Genomic DNA, 17,800 nt, shown 5'->3' on the forward strand with positions numbered 1-17,800 from the left:
TCCTCAGCATTGCATGCAAGTGTAATGTGTTAATAAAAAAGTAATTGCACCTTCATTGTTTCAGCAGGTTTGGCTTAATTACATGGCACTTATATTTCTCTCTACTTATTCACTCTCAGTGAGGGCTCTCCTTACCATCTGCTGATATTTAATTAATATATGCTAAATGTCCTACTATATTATTAAATCTCATTTAGAAGTGTCCTTAATATCTTGGTATAGGACTGCCTATATTGCAGGAGAATGAGCAGGGACCTTGCCTTGTATTTAAATAATTCAGATAAAAGGAGGCTCATTAATGAAAGAGAGGGGTTATCTGTCTCTCTAGAAATGAGCAAAAGGGGAGGACGGTTATTCCAGAAATGTAATGAAAACCTGGAGATTTCCCAAAGGTCAGATGTATCTAAAGATCCTTACACACCCCAGACTGACAGTCCTGGCTGATGCCACCTGCAATATTCGTGTTCCTCTGCATCACGGGAGAAAACAACACTTCAGTTCTGGATTTGTGAATAAAATAGAGATCAGTCTTCATACTCTCAAGTACCAGAAGATTTGCACTGGGACATCATGTGAAGCTGGCCAGGATAAAGCTTGTATTTCTGAACATCACTTCCCTGACAGCTTTATCTTTTACTCTTCATAAAATATCACCAAGGTTTGACGTGTATCAGTGCGTAACTCAGCATGTCAGTTCAGATATCGCTCCATAAGAAAAATGGATGAAAAACAGCGATTTATAAATGTGACAATCAGGATAAAATCTTATGTCTCAGAAACAAACACAATGGGCAAGAGTTTCAAAACAGTCCATTGGTGAGAGGGAGAAAAGGAAGCGAGCATCTAATCATATCCAGAGAGGAATGGGAACATGCCTCTAGCGGGTTTTTGGTAACTGGGTGCATATCTCATTATTTTGCCAAAGCTGTTGTGTAGCGTATTTCATGCTGAATAGAAAACAAAGTGAGTACTGCTAACCATTAAATATCGTCTTGGACATGAAAACAATTCAGAGGGTTTGAAGTTGCCTCTACTTGTATCTTACAGGTCTGATGCAAAAGTCATTGAGATGAATAGAAGAAATTCCACGGACTTCAGAAGGCTTCAGTTCTCTCTGTATAAGTAAATATAATTCCCAATGCTTCATTTCCCCTTGAACAATTGAACTTCTAATAAGTCATGCATTTAAAGAGGAAGGACATCGAATTTTAATAAGTAACTTTTCTCAGTGCACCTTATGAAGAATGTAATTAGATAAACCTGTTAACAGCTGAACTATGAAGTCACGACAAACTAAATGTCCATTCAGACCCCAATAGTTCCATACGACAGACCGGGGAATGCGAGTGGTGTTCAAATCCCAGAACCCCAGAATGTCAGGGGTTGGAAGGGCCCTGGAAAGCCCATCCAGTGCAATCCCCCCATGGAGCAGGAACACCCAGATGAGGTTACACAGGAAGGTGTCCAGGCGGGTTGGAATGTCTGCACAGAAGGAGACTCCACAACCTCCCTGGACTCTCTCCAGCAGTTCCCTGTCCTGCTGGAACTGAGGGGCCACAGCTGGACACAACATTCCAGGTGTGGTCTCCCCAGGGCAGAGCAGAGGGGCAGGAGAACCTCTCTGACCTACTGACCACCCCCTTCTAACCCACCCCAGGTACCATTGGCTTCCTGGCCACAAGGGCCCAGTGCTGGCTCATGGTCATAGTGATCACAAGGGAAGTGAATTCTGTGTTGTTTGCATTTCGGCCAAGCAGCTCAGCCGTGCTAATGCTCTTAACCTGACACGGATATTTGTACTTTACCTCTGTAGAATTCTCTCTAAACAGATTTTGAAACAGCTTCCACACTCCTGAGGCAAATTACAAATGAAATCCATGAAGAATCAGCAAGCAGCTTCCTACAACTCCGAACAACTAATTACATTACAATACCTTTCAGTTGGCTCACACAAAACAATCTCTCTGATATTCCAGGAGTCGAGGCTTGGTAGCATTTCCCTGATGAGCTTCCCTTGATATGCTTCGGGAGTCTCCTACATTGCACATTAATGCCAGAAACAGTTGTTGGTTTTTGTACTGCTTAATTCATTCCTTTGGTTTACTTAGGCGCCTCCTACTCCCTACTAGTACAGAAATGTTTCATTTATAGATTTAAACCCTGGATACGGGTGGCTGCTGCAGTCAGTAAGTGGGCATTAGTGCCAGCAGCAGAGTGGCAGTGTAGGGAAATACTGGCACATTTAATGTAAATTTAACTCCTGCCGATATCACAAAGTTCTCTTATGAAATAATTGAGAAATAGTGGGATGGTACTGGATATAAATCACTGAAGAGGGATCCAGACTTTGATTTTAGTCTTGTTGTTGCTACAGAGTAAATAGCCCAGAACTACACAGTTAAAAGGGAAGACATTCCTACCCATTTTCACACGGAGAGAACACTTAAAAATAATAACCTTGATTTAATTATCTAATGTGAACGAAGAGATGAGGATTAGTAGCTGATTAAAACGCTTGCAGAAAATAGTTATGATTAAGGGAAGTAATCCTTTAAGAAATCTAAGGCTGCATCAGATAATTCTTGCTATGGAGATGGATTCACCAAGGCTTCTCACACCATTTTGTCAAGAGCCCAGATTTATTTAGGAATCCAATGGGATCTGACCTGCACTCACCCAAAATGATAGTCTAGAGGACCAAGTGAGATCTGTCCCCCAGTTTCTGCCTCCAATATTTACTGACAAAGCACAGATATTCGAGAGCTTTTGCAGCTGCAATTGCAATGCAGAATTTTCCATAAGAATGTTTTTAATCCTATTTACTAAGTGACTGAGCAGCTGCCCTCTAGCTTACCCTGTTCCAGCTTTACGAGCAGCCTCACAAAGTTATTAGAAATTAGACGTTTCCCATTGCCCTTTCCCTGTGTTTTCTTCATTACTCTGAGCAGGCGGAGAGAGACTCTGCAGGGTGCTCCACGATGGGAACGATTCCCTGCGGCACAGACACGTTCCTAATTGGGATATTATTTCCAGAAAGCAAGCTATGAAAGGCTGTATTCTGACTGCAAGAAAGGTGCCTCATGCCTGTTGGAACCTTGGTTACAAACTGACCGGCACATTTTTCTGTCTGGCACCTCCTCAGAATTCTGTGGCGTTTTTCTGTTCCCGGGTCACAGAGACGTTTATTTTGCAAACACTGGGGATGGCTTAAGGCACCGCTTGTTCTTGTCTTCACACCTGAACTGACAACACAATGCACAAACCTCCTTCGCCTGTTTCAGGCTGCACACGTTAACTTCCAACGCTGATGAAGGTGGTTTGATGTGGCCGGATGGCTCTGTGCACAGCAGTGCAGTGGGTGCTGCTCTGCCGACAACCAGCAACAAGTCGCCCCTAAATCCTTTACTTGGATATACTGACATTTATTTTGAAGCACCGAACTGGACTGAACCCCACGATTCCATGTGCCGAATGTGACATAAACACCTAATATGGTGCAATATCTGGCTTCAAGGAGTTTGTGATCTAAGCAGACATGACAGGCAACTGATGAGAGGAAAACGTATATGTTCCCATACACATAAGGAAGAAATCCCTAACGAACATAACTGGCTCACCCGGTGTCACAGCGACCCAGGACATTTGGCTCCATTTCCCAATTGCCAGCCTATAGAACAGAAAACATGAACATCAGGTATGAAACATTGCCATTCTAAGCTGATGATAAGGTTCTCAAGGAAAAATTAGAGGGCAAGGCATGTGTACATGTACTCTGTGCTGATGAAGATAAAAACAGAAGATACAAGGCAACAACAGTCAGATTCTTACTTTTAGTATCATGTTGCTGCTGTAACTTGCAGAGAGAGAAGCAAATAAGAAAAACAAAACAACCCTCATGGTAAAAGTCCCATATAATTTGGTAGGATTGAAGCTGACATGTAACAATGGAAACCAGCCGCAGAAAAAATAGCTTTCTTCTAACATTAAAGAAACTATATTATGACAGAGAAACCAGTATTTCTCCATGAAACAACTCTTCCATTTCACCGTAGTAATTTAGCACTCAGACTTCCCCAGCCTGAACTAAGCATTTATTTTTTGTCTGAACAAACTGCTTTTGTTTAAAGAACGGAGGAAATTCGATAGAGTGCACTATCTGCAAGTTTAGTGGTGACACCAAGCTGGGAGCAGTGGTGACACTGGAAGCTGTGCTGCCATCAGAGACCTGGACAGGCTGGAGAGCTGGGCAGGAAAATGTAATGAAATAGAACAAGGGCAAGTGTAGAGTCTTGAATCTGGGCAGGAACAACCCCAGGTTCCAGTGTAAGTTGGGGAATGAGCTGTTAGAGAGCAGTGTAGGGGAAAGGGACCTGGGGGTCCTGGGGACAGCAGGGTGACCATGAGCCAGCACTGGGCCCTTGTGGCCAGGAAGCCAATGGTACCTGGGGTGGGTTAGAAGGGGGTGGTCAGTAGGTCAGAGAGGTTCTCCTGCCCCTCTGCTCTGCCCTGGGGAGACCACATCTGGAATATTGTGTCCAGTTGTGGCCCCTCAGTTCCAGCAGGACAGGGAACTGCTGCAGAGAGTCCAGCGCAGGGCAACAAAGATGCTGAAGGGAGTGGAGCATCTCCCGTGTGAGGAAAGGCTGAGGGAGCTGGGGCTCTGGAGCTGGACAAGAGGAGACTGAGGGGGGACTCATTCATGGGGATCAGTATGGAAAGGGGGAGTGTCAGGAGGATGGAGCCAGGCTCTTCTCGGTGACAACCAGTGATAGGACAAGGGGTAATGGGTTCAAACTGGAACACAAAAGGTTCCACTGAAATTTGAGAAGAAACTTGTTCCTGGTGAGGGTGGCAGAGCCTGGCCCAGGCTGCCCAGGGGGGTTGTGGAGTCTCCTCTGCAGACATTCCAACCCGCCTGGACACCTTCCTGTGTAACCTCATCTGCTCCATGGGGGGATTGCACTGCATGAGCTTGCCAGGTCCCTTCAACCCCTGACATTCTGGGATTCCGTGATTCTATTTCTGCCATCTTTTCCTGCTTTTCCCCGTCCTTACAGTGCTGCTCTTCCCTCATCTCTCCTGCCTCACTTCCTATTGCAATCATGTTTTCATAAAAGTTCCTAATGAGGTTTCCACTTGAAGAGACCTGGCACTTCTGTGGATTTCATGCTTCTGAAGAATCTTGTTATAAACATATTATAAATGCAGGTAGAAAATTCTATTGCTAAGGAATAACTCTCTAGTCCTTCCTATTTTGTTACAGCATATTTGTTCTCAGTTAAGTTCTGTGTGAGTTTTGCACAGGAGAAGGGTTTAGTTTTAATTTGGCATCTACAACACCAGCCTCACTGCAGAAGATGCCAGTTCAAATCCATCCTCTTCTATTAAGCCTGGCCAAAGCCCTAAAGAGCTTGTGAGTGCACCAATGGGTCCCCCGAGAAATGGGACGATGTTATTTGAATATAATTCAGGCAGTCAGACAATCAGCCTCCGCGCCACCAGGCAAACAGTTTAGCTGTGAGTGATGCTCGTGAGCAGCAGTAATTTCAGGCTCCGACGTGCCAGCCCTAGAGCGGAGCTGCAGCCAGCCCGAGCCGTGCCCGGGCTGCGGGGGCCACAGGAACGCAGCACAAGGAGCTGCCGTGGGCAAAGCTCGGGGGAGGAACTTCACTCGGAACAAAGCTGGCTTCTCTGGGAATGCCTTGCGGTGCGTGGTCAGCCCAAGGAAGGGTCTCCTGGCAATACTCACATCCAGCCGCAGAACTGACCAAAGCAAAGCCTGAAGGTTCCCACACAGTGGAATCCTGACTCTTTTCTTTTAAACCATGAGCCTTCCCCGGCGTGGACGAGTGGTGCACTCCTCCTGCACCTTAATGATTGAAGCTTGTTTACTGCAGGATGCTGTAGGAACGCACAGGATGATTATCGTTTCTTGTTAATATAAGAAATAGCTTTCAGAGTAATTTCATTACAAACTTATCGGCAAAAAAAGGACAAAACAATTAGCCTCTATAGGGTATTTGGAAATTATAGCAATATCTTACGCAGGTTTCTTATTTTTAGTGTCTTCAGGTTATTCTGAGTCACTTTTTTCTTGGCTTGGTTACAAAGTCCAATCACAGAACATCTTAAACCCACATTGAAAGGTGACAGCAATTGAAAAAATAATTAAAAAACATATTTGACAAGCACCTCTTCAGCTTTCCAAAGCGGTAAACAAATTGTTTATCTTGTCAAAACCCGACAGGATAAAGAACAATGACGTGAAGAAACATCACCAACTCTGGTTCTACAGGGACGCATACTGCAAGCAAAACACCAGGAAAGGATCTACATACTGATGACACAAAGAAATATAAAGTGTTTTAATAAACAGACTTAAGCTTCAGAAGAACGGTGGGAGTTGCGATTAGTTTGCACTGATGGTTCCAGTCACAGTAACACAGAAGAGATTGACTCATCTGCATAAAGCAGATTGAATTCTGCTCGCCTGCTCCGTGTTTGAGCCGAGAGCTGCTGGACAGACAGCAAGGGCAGATCTGCTCCAGCAAGTCTCCTTCCCCCCTCGAGAAGAAATCGTGGGCAAATGTACCTGACTCATTCTGCTTGGTATCGGACATTTTTGGTGCCCAGGCTGACACCACCATGACCTGGCTGACCTACATAGTCCATGGGCACGCTTAGTTCTATGTGGTTTTAAGGTGGCAAGAATGCATGAGAAGTAAATAACGTTGCAAGACTTCAGCCATCAAAGTCTACAGATGAGAGCATCATTTCAAACCTTGCTGGCAGTGTAGCAGCAGGATATTCAGAAGCTGGAAATGAAAAAGATACGAGCAGACAACTATTTTGGAAAACTAAGTTAAATGAACACTGTGCAATAGATGGAATGCATTTGTCATAAGCAAAAAAGTTTGATTAAATCTTTATCGCATTTTCTAAAAAAGCTGTAAACTATCCCAAAAACATAAGTAGCAGCCTCGGCCTTGGAAGGACCATCATCATGGAGAGACAGCTTGTTCACATAGTGCTTTCATGGAATACTTTATCTTCTGACGTGCATTTTGAAAAACGCCTCTTTTCTGCCTACTTTTTCTCCTCCTGCACATCCAGGTGAGGGGCTGCACGGCTGCAACGACCGAGTGCAGTTAGGAGGCTGGATGTGCCCTGACAGACCTCGTCTGAAAGGCACGGATGGCACCGACCCTTCTTCCAGCTGCATATCCCCTGCCCTAATTTATTTTAATGCCATTTAGAAGATGCTTTTAACATTAAACTTATTGAACTTGCACTTAATATCTGGACCCAGCTGCATGAGGAGGCAGCAGAGTCCTCATGTGTGCAGAATCCAGGATCAAGGCCGCGGTTTAGGTGATACCTCCAGCCTACGTAGAACCAGCAGCGTTCACCAAGCTGGCATGGCACTTATCCTTTTTTGTGTTGTAAATTAAATAGACATGCTTCACTGCTGTAGCTCAGCAAACCGGAGTGAAAATTCACCCTTGAATGTACAAATCAATTTGGGTTTATGTTTTGCTCCTGGATGCTGGGCTACGACACTGACAGAGTGTTGCCTGACAAGTATCTTTTAGAAAAGGGGAAGGATAAAATGGGATGGAGGGGGAGAGGCAGTTCCTCTGTGTTTTCATTTCCAAGCTGTTTACCGGAACACCTCGATCCCGCGCGTGCTGCGGTGATGGGCGTTATCTGCCGTGTGCGCAGAGCGGCTGTCTTCTCAGAGCCGGCGAGCAAACGTCTTCCCTTTCAAAGAGCATTAAAAATCAGTAATGTAAGGGAGCGGAAAGACCAGCAGGCTGGCCATTCATTCCCTATGAATCATCCTGCAATTTCTTAGTTTGACAATTGTGCCTCATATATTTTAATATTGGTTTTGAAAGAAGAAAGCAAGTCAATTCATTCCTTAACAGCTCCTGGTAATTTCAGCTTGCTCCTTACTTATGTATGCAACCAGCTCGGGTGAGAAAGGTTAGAGGCAGATGAATTTCAAGTTTCAGAGCTCAGGAGAGGCCAATAAAGTGTGCAATAATCTCAATGTTTGGGTTTCTCTGAGCTGCAGACACCTTTTATATTAACTGAGAAAACACCACTAACGCTGCAACAGATGCTCTGAGTTTTAAGAAGATTTCCTGAACTCCTTTGCAAACGTGGAGTTAGCCGGCACTCTGTTCCCCTGGCAAACGGATGGGCACGCTGCGCTCAGCAGCAATGCTGCCCGTCCCAGCACCACCAGGCTTTTCAATGGGTCATAAAGAATGCTCGAACAACAAGAAAAGCAGCTCCGGGTGAGAGGGGGCAGTTCTGGAGGCGGTGGAGACACAGAGGTCCTGGCTCCGGGAACCGCAGCCGCGCCGCCCTGCCCGCAGAGCAGGACACAACCGGAACATCAAACAAACCCGAAGGAACACGCAGACCTTTCTGATTCCCTGCTCATGCAATCAATTCAGAGATTAGAAAACAGTTCTGCGTTGTTTTTCGCACTGCAGGCTTTCTGCAAACAGATCAGAAGAGGAAAATTAGCAATATTAAATGCTACCTCTTAAGTAGGCTGGGCTCATTCACTGCCAAGCTACCAGCAATTCAGTTCAATGCCTGCAAGAGAGCTATCAATCACAAAACCACTTGCTTTTGTGTGTGCTAAAATCCATACACTTCCACTCAGTTTTCTGTTTTATTATATTTGAAGCCATAGTTCCATAGATCATCTGGATGTCTTTAGTGCAGCCATCATCATTTCATGAGATGAAATTACATATATAAAATCTCCACTCAGACTGCACGCCTACTGTGCTTCTCCCACACACAGATTTACCGGGGGGGACAAACCCAAGGAGCCCATCAGGCCTGAGCTCTCCCCATTCTGTCCCCACCAGCACCACTCAGTGCTTCCCACCACGCCTGGTGCCTGATCAGACCGCTAATACCTGTGGTTTAGGACACTGGAACCTTCAGACAATGCATCCACTTGCAGCTGTCCACACACAGACACAACTTTAATTCATCATTTACTTCCTCAGGAAGAAAGAGTTTTCAAGAAAGACAATTATGGATGAGCACAAGTAGTTGGTAATTGGGGTTAAAGATTGTGCAGGTAATTTGTTACCTACAAGTCTCTCTCCAGAGCTGATTATAACAGGGACTGTGTGAAATATTCTTGTCTGCTGAATTTATTGGATCCTTATTGTGGATTCAGAGGAGGAGGTTTCATCCAGGACGTACACACAGACATGGAAGTGCAGCTGGACTGTAGAACAACTCCGCATTTTTAAAACCACACCTGATCAAACTAAGATGCACAACAAACCACAGCAAAATGAGTTTGCAGCCTCTCTGATGTGAACGTTTCCAAACCCAACAGCCTTTCTGTAATTCATATCTTCCTGATTGCTAAACAGTGAGAAGTCATGGTAACTATTCTCACTTAGCAAGCTGATGTGGAGGTACCGCCTGAGACTGACGCTTCTTTGGGACAGAAACAGACCTTGCGACTCTGGGTATGGGAATTTCACCAAGGCACAGTGTCCCTCTTTGATTTGCTCTATTGAGCAAGGCTACACTGAGTTCTGGCTTCAGTTTCACGATCCTTGTGCTCCGCTTTGCACGGCAGTGCATTTTCTGTATCCGACGCGTTCTGGCAGAGCTCGTTCCCGCAGCCGTGCCAGGGCTGAGCACCAGGAGCGAGCGGCGCTGGTAAAGCACCCGCTGCCAGGACGCCGCGTCCGGCCCCGCTGAGCCGCGTTCGCTAGCGCTGTGCACCGAGATAATGACACGCTGCAGCCAATTATGTCATTCACCTGCTCTCCTGCCAATTAGCTCTGCCTGCCCACCTGGCTGGTTCCAGTAGGGACCGCTGCCAAGACTCGGAAAAGAACACTCTTTAGCCTTTGGGAACATGCATAATGTGGTTTCAGTCAGTTTTCAGCCACCTTCAGGAGTCTCAGGGCATAGACAGGTGATCACAATCAACAAGAACAAACTTTTTTGGAAAGTGGCAGCTGAAGTGCATTTTATTTAAAGTAATTGGTGCTTTTGAAAGAATTCGGTGCTATACTGCAAAGCAACAAGTTTGTGTTTACATAGAGACTCCTTTGTTTTCTCACTGCTATGTTCCAAAATGGACACGTAATTCCTTTGCAGTCACAGCATGTTCCAGATGCGCTGTTAACAACAAACCCCCGGTCCTGCCATGCCTTGTATCTCCCGTACAGCCCGTTACCAGCCTACACGCTGTCCCAGCGTTGCTCAAACCATCTCCAGTGTAAATAGGAATGCAGAAAGTACCTCTTATACATCTACAACTGTTCCACCACAGGGACACACAGGGTACATTTCATAATAAACTGACAGAATCAGCTTGGAGTTACACAATTCCATCACACACATATATGTATTTATGAAAGAAAGAAGAGCAACAGATATAATCTGTGTACTTCATAACTTAATGACTATTTATTGCTTTTATAACTGTGTAAGATAAAATAATACTACGGGCAGGTATAATCGGATGTCAGGTTTGCAAGTAAACGACCAGCTCTGGGTGTGGAACGGGAATCTCGCTCACTGCTCCCCCAGTTACTATAGGACACGACTTACGTCAGGGAGGAAATAGATTCTGTGGCTGTAGCTTTACATGGAAGTTCCGAATCAAGCAAACCTTCATGTCCCCACACCGGATTACAACAGTTCTCTAACTGCATCTTCCTCATCTGAAATCTTTGCACCTCTGTTATACCCATCTGTAAAACGAGAATTGTAACGTTTCTTCTTTCTACTCCTTCTTTTCTCCTCTTCTTCTAACCTCTCACTCCTCGCCCTTGCAAGCGCTTCAGCATGAGAACTTTTTCTTAACATATACTAAAATGTACTGAAAGAACAGAGCTGTAATGCTTACAGGAATACAAATAGTAGAATTATGGTCCGGAATGTAGAAACTTCTTGGTTTGAGTCATTCTTAGAGACTAGATATAACAGTGACACTACGATTCAGACATATTCCTCTTATGGCGGCAAAAGAAATGGTTGTAGACACACTCTAAAAGCTTAGCTGTGGTCAAATAATAATTTCCAGATCAATAAGCCTAATGCAATATTTATGTAGGTTCTATACCATAATTATGCTAAGACCGTAAGCTTAATTTCGTATTATTCCTGCTGCAGGTGCTCAGAGGTGGGCAGTTAAAAGAATACATGTCTCTTTCAATCAGGACTTGTAGGAACAGGACTCAATTTACTGCTGCACTGCATGGTGACTGGGACATAAAGGGAGTACGACTTGAGATTATTCTCAAGGGTCAGTAGAATTTCAAAAGAATGGCCAGAAATATCTATATTTCAGTAGCGTTTTTTGAAACATAACTTTGCTTCTAGCATACCTGCTTTTTGGCCTCTTGTATTTTCTTCCTGCAGAAAACATTATGGTTACATAAGCTTGTTTTTCTCTGCTGATATGTAGAGAACACCTTTCTTCTCTGTTGACATTTTGTGAAACCTACCCTCCTGCTCGAGAACTGCACAGACCTAAGGAGCGCTCGACATCCTCTAGACAGCTCTTGAGTAGAATGTTAATAGTTCACAGCCTTAAACTTCACAAACTGCAGTTTCAACCAGTGTTCAAGCAGGCAGCTGTGTCCTCGTACTGGTGTGGGCTTTGTTTCTGGGGTTTGGTTTTGGGTTTTTTTGGATGGCAGCTTTAGAATGCCTGTCCTGACGGTCTGGGTGTAGAGGCACCGGTGAAAGGTACCGGTGCAATGATGGCTGAAGGCTCAGGAAGACGAGGAGGAGAAGGGGAAAGGAGGATACAAGGCAAGGGGCTGAAGGCGAGGTCGCCCTGAAGAGAACTCTGCGGTGAAGATGTGTCTTCAGAGGTACAACATGACTAGAATCATCATCTCAAACTCCATTATCAGCAGAGCGGTAGCAAATATACATGGTACAGTTCTTTGCATATCGAACCAAAAACATGTCAGGTGTGCTTTTCCCACATGACTGAAAACCTTTTCCCACATTTAACCTTAGTTTGATAGACCGGGGAAGAGTATGAGGGACGGGTTATATGACAGACCATGGTCTTTGTGATCATTTGCGAGGGGGGAAGCAAAGAGAGAAGTGCTCTCGGCAGAGAGATGTGAATAGGCATCGCACACCGAGAAAGAGACAGCATGGGCAGCCGGGAAAACAAACCAAGACTTACAATGAGAACAGTGTGAGGAAATAGAAATCACAACACAGACAGCTCCAAATCAGACCTGCACAACCTTCACCTCAGCGTGTCTGTGCATGTATTTACTGAACCCCCATTGTCATTAAAAGCCCCCAGAAGCAAAACCCAGCCAGGCATCTCTTCACAGCAACCTCTCATCTGCTACAGCACAAAGCAGCAATAACAACGCATGTACAGGCAAAAGAGAGATGAGTAATTGTGGTGATGGAAAGTTACCGACAGGCTAGCAAGATCACAGCCAGAGCAATCATTTCTGTCACCAGGGGAGGGGAGTTTTTCAGGCAAAAGGATCACAGGAGTTACAAGCTCTGTCACTGTTATCTTCAGCAGGATCCCATTACCTGTCTTAAGACAGCAAAAGAGTCCACCAGCATTTGAAAGTTATGTGCAATACATCTTTTTAAACTAATCAGAACTCCCCTGCTCTAGCAATACGTTAAAGCATTTAAAGTCTGCCCAGAGTCAATAGTAATTACAGAAATTTATCACGGTTGCCAATCACGCGGTTCCAACCCAGGGTGCTTGTTATTGCTAAACTACAGTTTGTCAGCCTTGATTTATTTCTCCAGGACAGCGGCCCCTGACAGCGGGCGGTGGGACGGCTTGTGGGACCGCGCAAAAGGCGATCCAGGTGGGGGAAACGGCTCGCCCGGGGGCCCGGGGCTGCCTGTCCGCACGGGCACCGACTCTGACCTTCTGCCACACAGAGGAGGGTGGTAACAGGTCCTCTTAACCAAACACAGGGCACAGAATAACCTTCAGTGCATCTTCACTACCCAGCAGATGTTAAATGAATGCCGCAGGTTACAGGAATTTCATTAAACGTGAGAATCGCACCTCTCTCTTATCAATATGAGCTCTGCCAATAAAAAGACAAGTCCTCCTCAGGGAACATTCAGCCCCTGCTTGGCCGGGACTTTATTCTTCTCTTGAATCTCCCCTCGAGCCTTCAGACCAAATGCAGCAAGAATGACACAAATGAAGTGATACAAATCTCTGTGCATCCACAAGGAAGGAAACGAGGGATAAGGATGTGGGCAAAAGCACTTAAAATTAATTACAGCACTTCCCTAGAATCTTTTCTTTCTGTTTCACAAGGCAATGCCCTTGAGCTCAGGTTTCTGCAGCACCTTCATTTTCACACAGGGCTGAGTACCCTCGACTTTATCCATTTCTGACCACACGCCTGGTTCTGACCCTGGGCCAGCTTTACGCTCTGTGCTGACATGTGGTGTGAACGTCCTGTGCTCAACGCTGACAGAACAAACACAAGGGTGTCCCGTCTTATTCTGCCCTTACTTATGTGGTAGCTGAATCCCCTCCATGTGTTCAGAAGATGCATTAATAGATGAGGTCATGCAGCTATCAGGATCTACCATGGAAGGGCCATTCTCACTTCATTCTCTGCTGTGTCTTAGGGAAAGGGACCAGCATGAAAGAAATTGAAAAAGCACTGATGGGAAAGGTAGGAAGGAAGCAGCAGCAAACATGGGAGGCGTGCGGGGCCGGAGCTGTGAGCAGGGGAGCGGCACAAAGCCTGCCTGAAATACGGGGGATCATTGCGGGTGACACCTACGGTATCAAAGTCCGCAAGCTTATTGGATCTGATTTATTTTAATCAACATGTGATAGAGATTGAACATGATTATGAGAGGGATGTTTGTTGAATTGCAAATATTATTGCATTAATTCAGGATACTGATTTAATTCAATGTCCTTTTCTGAGTGAAATCTCTCCTGCGAGGCATTTCTTCTGCTCTTGTTTGGTCGCTGCTTCTTCTATTGAACAGGCTGGCATGATTAATCCAAACAAGAGGGATTAATTGGACAACCTTCTGTGTCCTGCAAGCAGCTCAGGGAATTGGCAAACTATTATCTGCTCAGATCCTCTATTTCATCCCATGAATCACCCTGCCCTGAGCATCACTCTATATAAAGCAAAAATGGAGAGGCTGCAAAGTGTCTCTCCTTTTTATTTATTGTGAGCACTTCTCAAAATATGTATCCACTTTATTATTTTTCCCCTTCCAGTCCAATTAGTCTGTGTTCTCACAGCTGATTTTTCTTTGTAATGCACTTATTTTTAATTGGTGTGGAGCTCTGACTGCACCAGTTTTGCAGAAATGAAATATCTGAAGAGCAGTTGAACTGTGTCTCTTCACGCCTCTATAATTCCTCTCACTCCGAAGATACCCTGTGTGCTCGGTGCCACAGATCAGTGGGCGTAGAGCTCCTTGAAATTGCTGGGCCAAAACCAAATGCCGTTTCTTATCAGTGTAGTTAAGCCAAGGGGTTAAGTTCTAAAGAACATCCTCCAGATTTGGAGCAATGCCAGTTCCAACATTGTGGCTGTAAAGTCACCGGATTGTGTACGTGTGGGCGCATATTTGTGTACAGAAGGACAACAGCTTTCTAGTATTAAAGCCCTCTGATTTCTTTTGTTAGTTGTTTATGATGTTTTGGTATGGATTCAGTGGTCTAACTCTAACATATTAACAATCGCTGCTAGAAAGACCTCGTACAGTATTTCAGCGTCATGCTGATATAACCAACATGTGAATTTACCCTTTTCATCCCATCATTTATGCTGTTACTAAAATATACTGAGTTTCTGAGCTCTGGTCCTAACAGACCAGCTCCCATGTCCAATGGCATTAGGCAGGACCATTCCGCTCACTCCAGCGGACATTACCTCAGGCAGTTCATCACATTCCTCCCAGTCACCAGAAATCCCATTTACCCTCCTGGATTCCTTTTCCTCAATAGGTGAAGATCCAGTCAATAGCATTATCTGCAAAGTGCATATTGTGTACATTAATCCGACTGCCAATGCTGCAAAAGGGTCAACTGCTCGGGAGAGAGCGAAGAATGAAGTGCTGCACCATGGGCACAATTCTTTGCATTGCCAGCTCTGTGCAATAGATCACAGGGGATTTTCTGTAACCGGCTTGAAAAAGATACTGAACAGGAGGCAGAGTCCATTACTGAGAGAAGAAAAGGCCTGTCAGAACACCCCAGGCGGCGTGGATGTAGCTGAGATCAGTACAAGAGACAGTTCCTGCGATCCATCAAGAGAAGCGCGCGCAGGTGACCCCCCGGTCACCCCGGCCCGTTGTGCTGGAATTGCCCCTCTGGGCGCTGAGAACACTCGTGTGACACCTGCCAGCCTGCCCTTTACTGCACTAACCCAGCCTGCTAAACAGCACGCTCTTTGGGCTGTGATTTACTCTATTTATGGCCCTCCTTCCACCCAACCTTTCCTGAGCACAAGGGATCAATTCTGGACACACAACAAAAGGCAACAATGGTTTTAATAAAAACCAGGAGGACAGGAAAGATTGATTTTGCCAATGAAGATGGGCTATAGCAATGGAGAAAAAGAAAGCAGGCAAACAAGAAAGAATAATATCAATAAAAAAGCACATTGGTGGCTACACAGCCCATAGGCACATTTATAGTAGATGAAACCAGCTGCGTTTTCTTAATATCCCTTGTTTCTCCTGTATTCAACAACTCTTCTAATCTAAAAGTGGGTACCTGAAAATGTTCCTGAGGTTCTTCCATTTGACAAGAAACAACTTCGAGGAAGAAGTATAGTCCTGTAAGACCTATAAGTCTCCATGTAGAAAAGCCGATTTCTCTTGTGACCTTGTGAGAGTCTTATTAAACTTCTGTGTTATTCTGCTTTAGATAAAGTTCCAGACTGGGCAAAGTGCTATCAAAGCAACAGCCACTCGGAACTCTTTTTTTAAGAGCACATATTAACACCAGCCATTCGAGTACAGCAAGGAAGCAGTCCCAAAAAAGAGCACTTTGCATTAGGATTCATAAGCTGTCTGGTATGTTTCTTTGGCTTTTCATATACAATGTTTTTTTTCTTGTAAACAGAAACATGTCTAATAGTTTCAGGTATTTAATGTCTTCTCTAGAGAATATGTCAGCAGAAGAGGAAATTTGTTCTTATGAATACATTCTCCATGAAGTATTTTGCAACATCGGTGAAAGGGATGTGCTATGTGTACGGAAAAGAGCTGTTTGTAACACGACTTTAATGCAATCAAACCTCATGTTGACTTTCATTTCAGAATATGGGAACATCACCAGCCTGGAGTTACCACAGATGACCTGACAAGCCTTACCTGCAAAGTGCAGTCTCATCGCAGTTGCGGCAGCGTGCAAGTAGAAACCAAGGTGGCTTTTCTTGTGTCACATCCGTCAGGTCGCTCATTGGGACCACGCTGTTCTGTCCCTGGTCCCAGTATTCAGCCTCCTTGCCATTTGTAGTCATCTGCAATCAAGCCAAATAAATCTTTACTAGCTGGAGTCAGAGATGTCATCTCCATGTTCACCGGTGACTATGGCGCTCGCAGAAACCAGCGCTAGAAAACCGTAGAGAAGGATGTCAGTCAGTCTTGGAATTTGCCACCATCCATGTGAAACAAATGTGCTGCTCTGCAACCTCAACAGCAACATCCTTTTCAAAACAGCCCATGGAAAATTAGTGGAGGTACCACAATGACACTGTGTAAATTAAGTTCTATTAATTGGCTGCTATATTTCACCCTTGAGATGTCATCATTTCAGAAATTGCTAACAAGAAAAGTAATTAACGTCAGCTTATCTTAGACCGTAGCTGGTGTGGTCTGGATGTCTCCCCAACAGAGGCCAGATCTGGATCCTCCAAGTCAACTCACAAAGGTCACTTATCCACTTAGACCTTAATAGTCAAGGGGTAAAGGAAAACCCATCAAGGTCGGGCTGTTGTACAGGTCTCCATGACTGTTATTACCCTGCACTAAGGACCAGCCTGGAGCTTCTCACACAACGCGAGGTGCACATTTTGCACCCTGGCGAGGCTGCTCTTTGTCAGGCCTTTAGCTGCCTCTGTGTTCCTCTTCCATAGAAACGTATTCATTTTGTGAGATCACAACCCCGACTCAAAACCAACCGCCTGTCTCATTTCTCAGAGCGAAAAAATTAAACTCAGTTCCATTTAGCTGCAAAAATAGTTTAGAATTAAAAGCGCTGGGTGTTTTATTTTTGTCTCTTACAAAATAATTATGGAATTAAGCCTTTATTTGATAATACGCAGACAACACCAGAGTAAATTCTCCGTGGCGGTGGCCGTGGTGGAAGGTTCTGGAACTGCAGGTGTGAAGGAACTCAAGCTGTAGCTCCCCCTGCCTCCACACTTCAGCAGCGATAACCTCACCCTTCATGCACACAACAGTCCATTCAACCACCCTTATGTTTAACATCCCATTCCCCTTGAAAGCCCACCGTTAAATTTAAGAACGGGCTGATGTTTTCCTAAGGACAGCTGGATTTTCCCGCCGTCCTTGGCGCGAGGCGTACGGCGGGCGCTTGCTCCCGCGCCTTGTTTTCCTGAGATTAGATAATTGATCGTGCGCTTCCTGGGAGCGAGGCAGAGCCCATCAAGACAACTGCCCGAGCTACAAAGGGCTTTGTAGAAAGAAATGCCATGTATTGATTTGTACAGCAAAACAAGGCTCTCAGCACCCAGAGCTGCAGATTTCCCGAGCAATTTTCAAAGGGACAAGA

The 17,800-nt window shown here is 45.0% G+C and overlaps 1 protein-coding gene across 1 annotated transcript in view; it reads right to left on the reverse strand.

Annotated features, from left to right (window-relative positions):
* UNC5D (unc-5 netrin receptor D) overlaps positions 1 to 16,621 on the reverse strand; it is a 120,960-nt gene extending 104,339 nt beyond the window's left edge. The window contains exon 1 of the mRNA XM_065040881.1: positions 16,378 to 16,621. The gene's annotated coding sequence lies outside the window, so the exon portion shown is untranslated. The remainder of the gene's footprint in view (positions 1 to 16,377) is intronic.
* Between the last annotated feature and the right edge of the window lie 1,179 nt (positions 16,622 to 17,800).

This window comes from Columba livia, chromosome 25 (genome assembly GCF_036013475.1).
Source record: "Columba livia isolate bColLiv1 breed racing homer chromosome 25, bColLiv1.pat.W.v2, whole genome shotgun sequence".
NCBI classification, from domain to species: domain Eukaryota; kingdom Metazoa; phylum Chordata; class Aves; order Columbiformes; family Columbidae; genus Columba; species Columba livia.